The sequence below is a fragment of the Microtus ochrogaster genome, chromosome 6, assembly GCF_000317375.1.
Source record: "Microtus ochrogaster isolate Prairie Vole_2 chromosome 6, MicOch1.0, whole genome shotgun sequence".
NCBI classification, from domain to species: Eukaryota; Metazoa; Chordata; class Mammalia; order Rodentia; family Cricetidae; genus Microtus; species Microtus ochrogaster.
In genome coordinates, this window is record NC_022013.1 from 59,203,356 (window position 1) to 59,214,293 (window position 10,938).

The 10,938-nt window shown below is 39.4% G+C and overlaps 1 protein-coding gene across 4 annotated transcripts in view; it reads left to right on the top strand.

The window, feature by feature from the left end:
• Mapk8 (mitogen-activated protein kinase 8) overlaps positions 1 to 10,938 on the top strand; it is a 57,584-nt gene that overhangs the window by 14,287 nt on the left and 32,359 nt on the right. Inside the window, exon 2 of one of the 4 annotated variants that reach the window (XM_026779794.1) lies at positions 8,047 to 8,168. The exons of the other annotated variants lie outside the window; for them this stretch is intronic. The gene's annotated coding sequence lies outside the window, so the exon portion shown is untranslated. The remainder of the gene's footprint in view (positions 1 to 8,046; positions 8,169 to 10,938) is intronic. 4 annotated transcript variants of the gene reach the window in all.

Below are 10,938 nucleotides of genomic sequence, written 5' to 3' on the forward strand. Positions count from 1 at the left end.
GGTCTCGAACTCACAGAGATCCGCCTGCCTCTGCCTCCCGAGTGCTGGGATTAAAGGCGTGCGCCACCATCGCCCGGCTGAAGTTTTCTTATGGTGGGTGTGTGTGTTTGTGCTTTGGGTTTGTGCATGTCCATGGTAGAGGCCAGAGAGCAATGTCTGGCATCTTCCTGCGGGAACTCTTCCATCTTATTTTTTGAGGCACTCTCTGGATGAACCTAGCTTGCGAGACTCGGCCAAGAAACCCCAGGAATCTTATCTCTTCCCTGACACTGGATTACAGGCATGGGCTGCCACACACACCTGGCTTTTCTGTGGGTGCTGAGGTTGAACTCAGACTCTCATGTTCTCAAGAACCTGCTTTTTTTTTTTTTTTTGTATTTAGACCAAGGTTCTAAAGTTCTGGGAAGGAAATTCAGAGGTACAGTATCATTTTCATTACATTATGTCAAGGCTACACACTATATAGTTTGCAGCTCTTGCTGTTGACCTGGCTCTTGTTGGCTGAGGTGTGCTTGTGAGAGGTTTCCTACTGGAAAGTTACCCTCACCCTTCTAGCCTGTGGTGTTTGGAAGAGGTGACTTACATAAGCCTGCACTTAGAATCAGGGGGTTATATTTTAAAGATATTCTGCCTCCTAGGTTCTGATAGTTTTATCATGAAGTTGTTAGATTTTTTTTTTCTAGTGCCTTTTATGCAGCTATTGCTGGAATCACATGATTTTTCTACCTGTTGATATGAAGTCCTTAGTAGATTTTAGGACCAGCTTTGTACATACGGGATAAATCCCACCTGGTCTGAATGAGTAATTATTTTTGTGCTTTATTGAAATTCATCTATTTTGTTGAGGATTTTCCCATTTGTGTTTGTTTGAGGTATTGGTCTGTAGATTTCCTTATATCTTTGTCTGGCTTTGGTGTTAGGATAATACTTTTCTTTAGAGAGGGTTAGGAAGTAGGCCTTCTACCTTTTTTATATTATAAAGAATTAGAGGACTGGAGGGGTGAGTCAGTGGGAAATTAGAACATAAACCACTTACAGAGGACCTGGGTTTTGTTCCCAGCACCCACATGGTAGCTCAGTCTTCTGTTATCTTAGGTTCTGGGGGATCTAACACCATCTGCTGACCTCCATGGTACTAGGCATGCATGTGGTGTACCTACATACTTGCAAACATTCATATGCATAAAATAAATAAAATGAGAGAAAAATACTTCTTCTTAAGTGTTTACCAGAATTCACTAGTGAAATCACTGGGGCCTTGTACTTTCTGCTTAAGAAGGTAAGTACTGGTTCAGTTTCCTTAATAGATAGAGCTCTCTTCAGGTGAGTGGTTCTTTTCTTTTATGTATATGCTGTGTTTAGGTTATGTTTGTAAGAGCTTTGGTTTGTTGTTTCTTTCATAGAAATGGTTCATTTCATTTCAAGCCATCATTGTGTGGGTTTGCAGTAGTTCATAGTATTCTTTTGTCATTCTTTTTTCTTTAAAAAAAAAAAAAAAGACAGGGTCTTGCTAGTAATCCAGGCTGTTGACTGTCTTATAACTCAACTTCATAGCCCACTCTGGCCTCAAACTCATTATTCTCCTGCCTTAGCATCCTGAATGTTGGGTTACATATGTATGCCATCACGCCTGCCCCTTCATCATACTTTCAGTGTCATTTGAGACAGTAATGATCCCTCTCTCATTTTTGTATTCGTATTCTGTTTACTGTTCCCCTCCCTTCCCTCGTCTCTGCTTTTTCACCTTTCCTCACTGGTGCTGGAAATCTAACCCAGGACCTCGCACATGCCAGGCAAGCAGTCTGTATCCCACGCTTTGTTTTTAAATGTTGAGACCAAATCTCCCTAAGTGGATCAGCTGGCTTTAAACCTACTCTGTAGTTCTTGCAGGCCTTGAAGTGATCTTCCTGCCTCATTCTCCTTAGTTGCTGCAGTTACAGGCCTATGCCCCATAGGGCAGGAACCTGGTCTGCTCTTCAGGCTGATGAGAGAGGGGGAGTTGATTGGGGGAGGGGGAGGGATATGGGAGGCGGTGGCGGGGAAGAGACAGAAATCTTTAATAAATAAATAATAATAAATAAAAAATAAAAATAAAAATTTGAATTTTAGCTTAATATTTAAAAAAGCAAGTACATAAAGACACTTCACAAATAGTTGTTCATATGCTCTTCCTAGCAGTCTTTTTGTAAGTATTTCTGCTTCTTAATTTTATAGAAGGGGAAATTAAGATAAAATAAAATCGAGTAACAACATTATATCTGCTGCACAGTGAGACCTGTGGCTCTGTATCATGTTCTTCCTTCCCTCCTGTAGATTACTGTGTTATAGGTGTTACTCCTGTTACCAGAGTGCTTTGGGTATGATATTGTAAGACCCGTGTATTTAAGCAAAAGTTTTGAGATCTTAATTGGAAGTATTTAGAGCTTCTTGTGTATTTCTTTGAATTAATGTTCTTTGCTGTCATTTTCATGAATAATGACATTTCTTTCAAAAGATTGAGGGTTTAAAAATTTATGTTAAATCTAGAGTATGAAATTTAAAGCACTGTGATAATAATGTTAAATGAGACTAAAACACTTCATAAGAAAATGTCTGTATATATAATGGTATTTTTATATATTTCCTACTAGAATTGGAGGGTTGTTATTTTAATAGAAAAAGCGTATTTTACTCACAGTCCTAAATTTTGGATCAGAATTTAAAATTCTTATTCTTTGATAAGTTAACATGGCATTCCTACATCCCTTTCTTGGCTTGTTTTTGCCGTATCTGTCTGCCTGAAGTCACTAGATCCTGCTGGTTAACTCCCCTCATGATACGTTGCTTTTGAAAAGATTTTGCATTTTGTTTTTTTGTTTTTTTATTTTCAAACCTTGTCTCACTATATAGCAAACTATGGCAACATTTATGGAGCCCTTTTTGAAACAGTATTTTCCAAATGATCAATCCATGCAGTTTCGAACTCTAACATAGGCAAGACTCACCTAAAATACAGCATAGATCACTGGATTTTAATATAGACTATGAAGATATATTATATGATCTCAGATTCCACATTACAATTAAGTTGTTAAATTCTTGTGTAATATAAAATTTACAAATTATCCGTGCTGTGATATGGGAACTGTATATAAGCACTTTGCCCCAGTATTTGCAAAAGTACATAGTCACTCCAGAAAAGCGTTTGTGAGCCACTTTTTCATGGAACTCTTATTTTTATAAGAATCACTGACACACAAACTATGTGTGTCTAAATAAGGTGCATGTGTGTGTGCGCACTTAAGTACCTCAGATTGTCCAGAACTCAGGATCCTCCTACTTCTGTCTAAGTGCTAGAGTTACAGACAAACTGTCGTGACTTGAAAGGCACAGAGAAGATATTTTCTTGATAATGGATAAAGTGAGTCTATGACTTCAAAGGAAAGCAAATACAGTATTCACAGACGATGACAAAATTCAGACTCTCAAGTGAAAATTAAAATTTTGGGAAATTTCTATCCATTCCATAAGAGATTGGTCCAAGGATTTTGCTGCTATCAGATAACACAGCAGCTTTCAAAACCCTTGCTGTTGCCAGGTATGGGAATGCACGCCTTTAATTCCAACATTCAGAGGCAGAGGCAGGTGGATCTCATTAGTTTAAGACCAGCCTGGTCTACAATGTGAGTCCCAGGCTAGCCAGTACTATATAGCTCCCAGACGTTTGCCTTTTGCTTCATACTTGGAAGTTTTGTCCTGTGCATGTGTAGAATAAATAAGTTTTCAGCCAAAGCCTTAGGGGCATTACTACTGCAGAACTTTGGTGTCTTTCCTCTACTCTGTACATCAACCTACAGATTCTAGTTACCTTTGTCTTCTCTGTCTCTTAGCTCAGTGTTGTGTTCAGTGTGGACCTCTCTTACAGTGTTCTGGAAGGAGCTGCCTTTGTGGCAGGCAGACCAGTTATAAAGATCTTCTCTAATTTGTTTTTGTAGCTGTAACAGAGAGTTCCACAATATCCCAGAATGCACTATAACAAAGGTTTATTTATTTGGGGATAAACTCACAGTAAGGGTCACGATCAACAGTCCTCCGTATATGCTGGGAACTGGTACCGAATCCAGAAGGAAAAGGGGCTGCACATACTTTTCATCCACATTTATTGTACATGAAACCATGCCCAAAATGGGCTGATATCTTAAAGGCTATTGGCTGAAGGAGTTTCTACAAAACCTCCCACTTTTGTCTGAATAAGAGAGTTCTAAGCTAAATACAAAACTATACAATCAGAAAAAATATCAAGTGTTGTCCAGAGAAAAGGCAAAAATATACTAAAAATTTGAATTAAAACCAGCATGAACAAAATCAAACAAGAAACATGCTAAATGTTTCAATAGTTATTGTATCCTAAAGAGTCATGGGGTGATGTTATTTCTATGTGATCCTGTAAAAGCTAAAATAATGGTCTACAGAGCTAGTTCCAGGACAGGCTCCAAAGCCACAAAGAAACCCTGTTTCGAAAAACCAAAAAAAAAAAAAGCTAAAATAATGGTTAAGTTTCAAGATTACTGTTTGGTACAATTGCAGATAGTCTCTGAGTAATGGATAAAGTTTTTTGAAAGTTCTTATTTGAAGTTCTGGCCAGAACGTTAAAAGAAGGTGCACCATCTCAGCTAACCAAGTTGGAATCACCTTAAATAGTTCGTTTCGTAACCTCAAACCTATCTTAAAGTGGTGCTATCAGCATAATGACATCATATCAGCCAGGTCCAGTCATTCAAGTCACTGTGAAGGACTTGCCTCCCCAGGAAAATTAGAAAACCCAGTGCTTGTTGTAAAAAACCATGATGCTCTGGATGATAGAATCATCCTGGAGGATGAATCAAAAATTCCAGTAGAAAATAAGAAATGTTTATTTTGGCAGACCTATATAAATGATCAAAGATGAGAGTACAAATAAATAACATCATAATTAAAGGATTATTGGACACGGGTGTGGATATGACTATTATTAATCCAGAATCTGGACATCCGAATTTGTAGTTGGAGCGGCAGGTTGCTTCCCACTGCCCGGGAGGGCTCCCAGCCACCGGCTAGCTTTACCCAAAATAATTACACGGAAACTGTATTCTTTCCTTGGCTTGTTGCCATGTAATAGAAACGTCCGTTTTTTAAGCCTTTGCTACTAACATGATCTTTTAAATGAAATTCTGAGGCCTTCAGCATATTTCCAATCAATAATCGATTAATTCCTGCATTATCTTGTGCTAGAGGATCTGGCTGACCTGTATGGGATTGGATGTGTGTTAATGTCTTTTAGATCTTTCATACATAAAGGTTCCCATTTACATTTTGCATATCCTTATGGGTACTAAGTATTTCCTGACTTTTCAGAGGTAGTAACAGGACAGTTGGTTAAACTTTTTGTTAGTTCTTTTTTGCTTTTGGGGGTTCTTGTTGTTGTTTTTTTTTTTATTAACTAAATCACTGCTTGGCCCATTAGCTCTAGTTTCTTATTGGTTAATTCTTACATCTTAATTTAACCCATTTTTATTAATCTGTATATTGCCATGTGTCATTGGTTTACCAAGTAAAGTTCAGCACATCTATCTCCAGTGGTGGATGGAGTTTCTCTGATTCTGTCTTCTTCCTCCCAGCATTCTGTTTAATTTTCCCCCACCTACCTAAGTTCTGCCTTATCAAGGGCCCAAAGCAGTTTCTTTATTAACCAATGAAAGCAACACAAAGACAGGAGGATCTCCTACACCATTTCCCCTTTTCTGTTTAAACAAAAAGGAAGGCTTTAACATAGTAAAATTACATAAAACAGGTATCTAGCAAGAATTACAATTACAATATTTATATCTATTTTATCTTTTATCATAACTAAGAAAAACTATATAAATTCTTCAACTCCATCAAAGACTCCAGAAGGATATAATATTACCTAAGTAAACAGGAAGTGCATTATAAACAACTTCCAAAGCTCTAGAATTGACAGTGACATCTCACTGCCTGGTCAATCACCCAAATACCTTCTGTATCATTAGGGCATTCATGTTCAGCCTACAGGCCAATAATATCCAGCAGACTTTTCCATGAAGCAGGAAATTTTAAAGGCAGTTCAGTCACTTTCTTTGTATCCTGCAGAATGTCTCACAGACTCTTTCATGAAGCAGAAACCCCAAAGGATCATCTCATCTTTAGGCAAGTTCAGCAGTTATTTCTCTGTGAGTCCTGCATGTCCAGTGAAGCAGTCCAGGCAAGACCAGTTTCTTGCTCAATGGGTAACAAACCCCATAAGGAGCCTCTTTGATGCCCATCTTCGTTTTGAAGAAGATTGGTGCTGCCAGGTGAAGATGTGTCTTATTGTCATGAAAAGTTCCTTACTCAATTCAGATCTTTTTATTATTGTCTTTTGTAAAGTCTGAATCTCTTGACCTGTAAATATTTCTAATTATTTCATCAAATCAATTAATTTCTGGTTCTCATTCTGCACACATGACTTCAAAGTTTTAAATTTTTCTATTAATGATATCTTCTCACCCTTAGAGATTATTTGGGTGGCGTGTAGATTGCCTCCCTGGAGGGATGTTCTGTCTGCTAGTTTATCATAATTTTTTTAACAGATTTTGATTGTCAATTTCAGCAATAAGAATCCTTTCAGATAATCTCTCATAACTATTTTGTAAAGACTGTATTATTTCTAAAAGTTTCTCATTCTTGACTCTATCAAATTCTTTCTTTGAGGTTATACTATGAAGAACAAAACTAATAGCCACTATGGCCACAAAAATATATGTACCAGGTAGGTCATATAGCTCTTGCAGAAATCCTCATAGTAGAAATAAAAAGTTTTGTTAAATTCCTGGATGATTATATTGTCTACAGTTATCTGACGGTTGGTTTACAATTTTCAAATTTGTTTATTTGTTAACCAATCAGTCTAATATTTAGTTATCTAACTTACCTCTGTTAAATTTTTCAGAAAATTGTTGTAGGTGTAATAATCTTGATTGGTCAGCAGGTGTCACGGTTGCAGCAGTAAGACAGATCCTAGATCAGAACCTGAAGTACCTGAGACTTAGCAGAATTCCCAACAAATTTGGCTAAATTCTTTTGTTTGTTTGTTTGTTTTCTGAGACAGGGTTTCTGTGTAGCTTTGGAGCCTGTCCTGGAACTAGCTGGCCTCAAATTCACAGAGATCTGCCTGCCTCTAGTGCCTGAGTGCTGGGATTAAAGGCTTGTGCCACCGCCTGGCTCAGATTTAACTAATTCTTAAAAGCAGCACACCCCATATATGGAGAAGGTTGAGTTGGGCAGAAGTTCAAGGAACCCAGAGCTTGCAGACACTCGCAAGCCACAAGGTTACTGGCCAGAGCTTGGGCCAGTGCCACTGAATCCAAGCTGGGAACCCAAGCCTGTGTTCCAGGTGCAGGGTTAGATCTTCCTGGGTCAGAACTTGGACTGATAGAACAGGTCTGGCAGCAGCTGAACCTCAGATCCTAGCTTGGGTAGCGGAAGTGGGCCACATGGGCCAGGGGCCAGAGATGCTACAGAGGATTTGCGGCAGAAGCCTTGTGTGGTGGTAACTCAGGCGTAGTAGGTGGGTCGTTAAACCAAGCAATGCTGGCCAGCGGGAACTTGCCAGGTCATGCAGCAGACCAGCCAAGCCAAGCGTGTGCAGCTGCAGTTGCACCAGAGGGGTAGTTCAGGTGCAGAGGGTAATTAAGCTGCATGGGGTGGGAGGAGGTCGTGCTGGATCTAGACAGGGCCGGGCAATGGTGTGGGCTCAGGCCATGTGGACGCCAAATTGTAGTATCAAAGAGTTCCACAATAGCCTAGAATGGAGTATGACAAATCTATTTGGAGATAAACTCATAGTAAGGGTAACAATCCGCAGTCCTCTGCATGACCTTGGAACTGAAACTAAATCCAGCAGAAAAAAAAGGCCCTTGTAAGTTTTTCATCTGCACTTATAGTACATGAGACCATGCCCAAAGTGGGCCAGTTTCTTAAAGGCTTTTGGCTGAAGGGGTTCTCACAACAGTTTTTCCTTTTTTTCAGGGTACGCTGGCTCATTTTGTGTCATCTTAACACAAGTTAATCATTTTGGAAGAGGAAACCTCTTTGAGGAAAATGTCTCCACCAGATTGGCTTGTGGTGCATTTTCTTGATTGATGATTGATGTGAGTGGGTCCAGTCCACTGTGGGTGGTGCCATCTGGGCTGGTGGTCCTGGGTGCTATAAAAAGGCAGGGGCCAGGTGTGATGGTGCATGCCTTTAGTTCTAGCAGAGGCAGGTAGATCTTTGTGAGTTCGAAGCCAGCATGGTCTACCCTGTCACACATACAGAAAGAAAGCTAGGTGAGTAAGCCATGGGGAGCAAGCCAGAAAGCAATGATTTTCCATGCTTTCTGCTTCAGTTCCTGCCTGACTTCTTTAATGACTATGATCAGGAATGAAATAAACTTTTATCTCTCACCATTGCTTTTTGGTCATGGTGTTTTATCACAACAGTAGAAACCTTAAGGTATATGGGTTAGAACCCCAATCTTTTGTGTTTTCCAGCATCTCATGGAAATCTTATTATAAGAAGGTAAAACTGATTTCAGTGACTGAGTTTAGGGGAACATTTTTGAAAGGTCACACAAGAACAGTTTAGTGATGCAGTTGTGACAGTGTTAGTGCTTCTGAAAGGACAGGTGAAATGTTCATTGAGGAAAATGACTACTCATTGGTAGCTTCCGTAAGAAAGGTTTGGTATTTAGAGTTAGGGCTGTTAAGATGAAAGATAAATTAAAGGACTGGAGAGATGACTCAGCTTTTAAGGCCACTTGCTGCTCTTCCAAAGGACCTGGGCTCAGATCCTAACACTCATATTTGGTGCCTCAACAACCACCCCAATTTCAGTCCCAGGGGTTCTGATACCTTCTGACTTTCAAGGGCACCTGCCTGTGTGTGGTGCTTATACACATAAATAAATTAGAATGTGTGAAAAATTTAAAAGAGTAAATGAATTTGTTTGCAGCCTTATAGGGCTCCTGTTTTTATTACTTTAGTGAAGAGAAGGAAATGATAGGCGTGGGTGGTTTGAAGAATGGAGAGAATTTGAAATAGGTGTTACAGAGAATGGAAAGTAATTTTAACAAAGAATGAATATTATTTTTCACTCATAAAAGTTGACCATGAAAGACAGTTGTATTCATCTGTCCTATGCTAATTTCTATTTGAACCTGATATAGTCACAAGAAAGTAAGTAACTAGATTCATTTAGAGTTTGTATGTTTGCAAATCTGGAATTTAAGGAGTTCAATGTATTGATAAGAATGGAACATGAAATTTAAGTTGACAAAGAAAGTATACAGTAAAATAAAGTTTTAAGATACTGAAGGTACTCTGAGATCAGATAACATTCATATTGATGATAATAAATTAAGATGTGAGGAAAAGAGATTGTGGTTAAGGGATGCTGTGCTATTTCTAGAAATGAAGCAGTTCAGGTTATCATAGCACAGGTGATGAGGAATAGACAGATGGGTAGATACTGTAGATGGCCATGGTCAGAAGAACTGAATGGCTTCAGTTTTGGAAGGTTTAGTCTTACTTGTGGTTATCACTCACAGCGATAGCAGGGTTTACTAGTTAAAGGGGAAGTTTTAGTTAAGTGTGAAACTTATTGGTGATGATGTGACTAAGCAGTTGGTAGTTAGATTGTAGTTAGATCATAACAACAGGGGAACTGGGTGTATAGCTGAGTAAACATGAGCTTTAAAAGTGAGCTTTTGTGTGTGTTGAAGTGAGCAGTGATGATAGCAGCAGGGAGTAGGCAAGATACCTCCTAGTATCATTTGAGAGGACAAGGAGGTATGTAGTCTTTGATATGATGCAGGATTTCATTCAAAGAGGTAAAGCCAGATGCTTTGTAGAGGGTTTGAGGATATAAGGAAGTGTGGGGCTCAGCACTAATGTCCCCCAGAAAGATTTAGCAGATTGGAAAGGAATGGAAGCCTGAATCAAATTCAGAGTTGTGGAACTTCATGGTTATGACAGCTGGCAGTTGATTAAACATTAACTATTTTCTTTGACATTGTGACTTTGAAGCTTGGTGCTTAGAATACTTGACTAATTTGACAGAAGTTAAAGGTTCTATTGGTTGCAGTTTTGACTTGCCCTGTAAGTAAAGCAGTGCATCTTTTGTATATCTTCCTTTCTGTTTGTAAGAAAAAGATGTAGCGGGTGGGAGTAAACTAAGTAGAGAAAAGATGGTGGTGCCATGCTTAAGTGTGTGTGGGAGGATTGCAATAGCTTTGCCAGTTATAAGCCTGGGATATTTGATTTGAGATTGCAGTAGTCTGGAATCTTTTTTTTCCTTTTTTCCATTCAATTATTTACACTTCCTACCCTCCTCCCACTCCCCCACACCCCCTTTTCCTCTCCCACCCTGCTTCAGAGAGGGCAGGGAAACCTGCCCTGTGGGGAAGTCCGAGGCCCTCCCCACTACATCCAGGCCTAGGGAGCTGTGCATCCATATAGACTAGGGTCCCAAAAGGCCAGAACATGCCGTAAAAACAAGTCCTAGTGCCTTTATCAATGGCCTCTCTGTCAGCCCCTATTGTCAGCCACAATCAGAGAGTCCGGTTTGATCACATGCTCATTCAGACCCTGTCCAGCTGGATTTGGTGAGCTCCCATTAGAACAGGTACACTGCCTCACTAGGTGGACCAACCCCTCACAATTCTGACTTTACTGTCTTCTCCCTCCTTCTTCCTTTCAACTGGACCTTGGGAGCTCATTAGTAGTCTGGAATCTTTAACTGATGATCCAGTGAATATTTCTTTTTTTTTTTTTTTGGATTTGCAAAAGAAGCAGGAAAACTTTATTTCTTTTTAAAATTGTTTTTTTGAGCTATATATTTTTCTCTGCTTCCCTCCCTTTTTCTCCCCTCCCTTTCCACCCT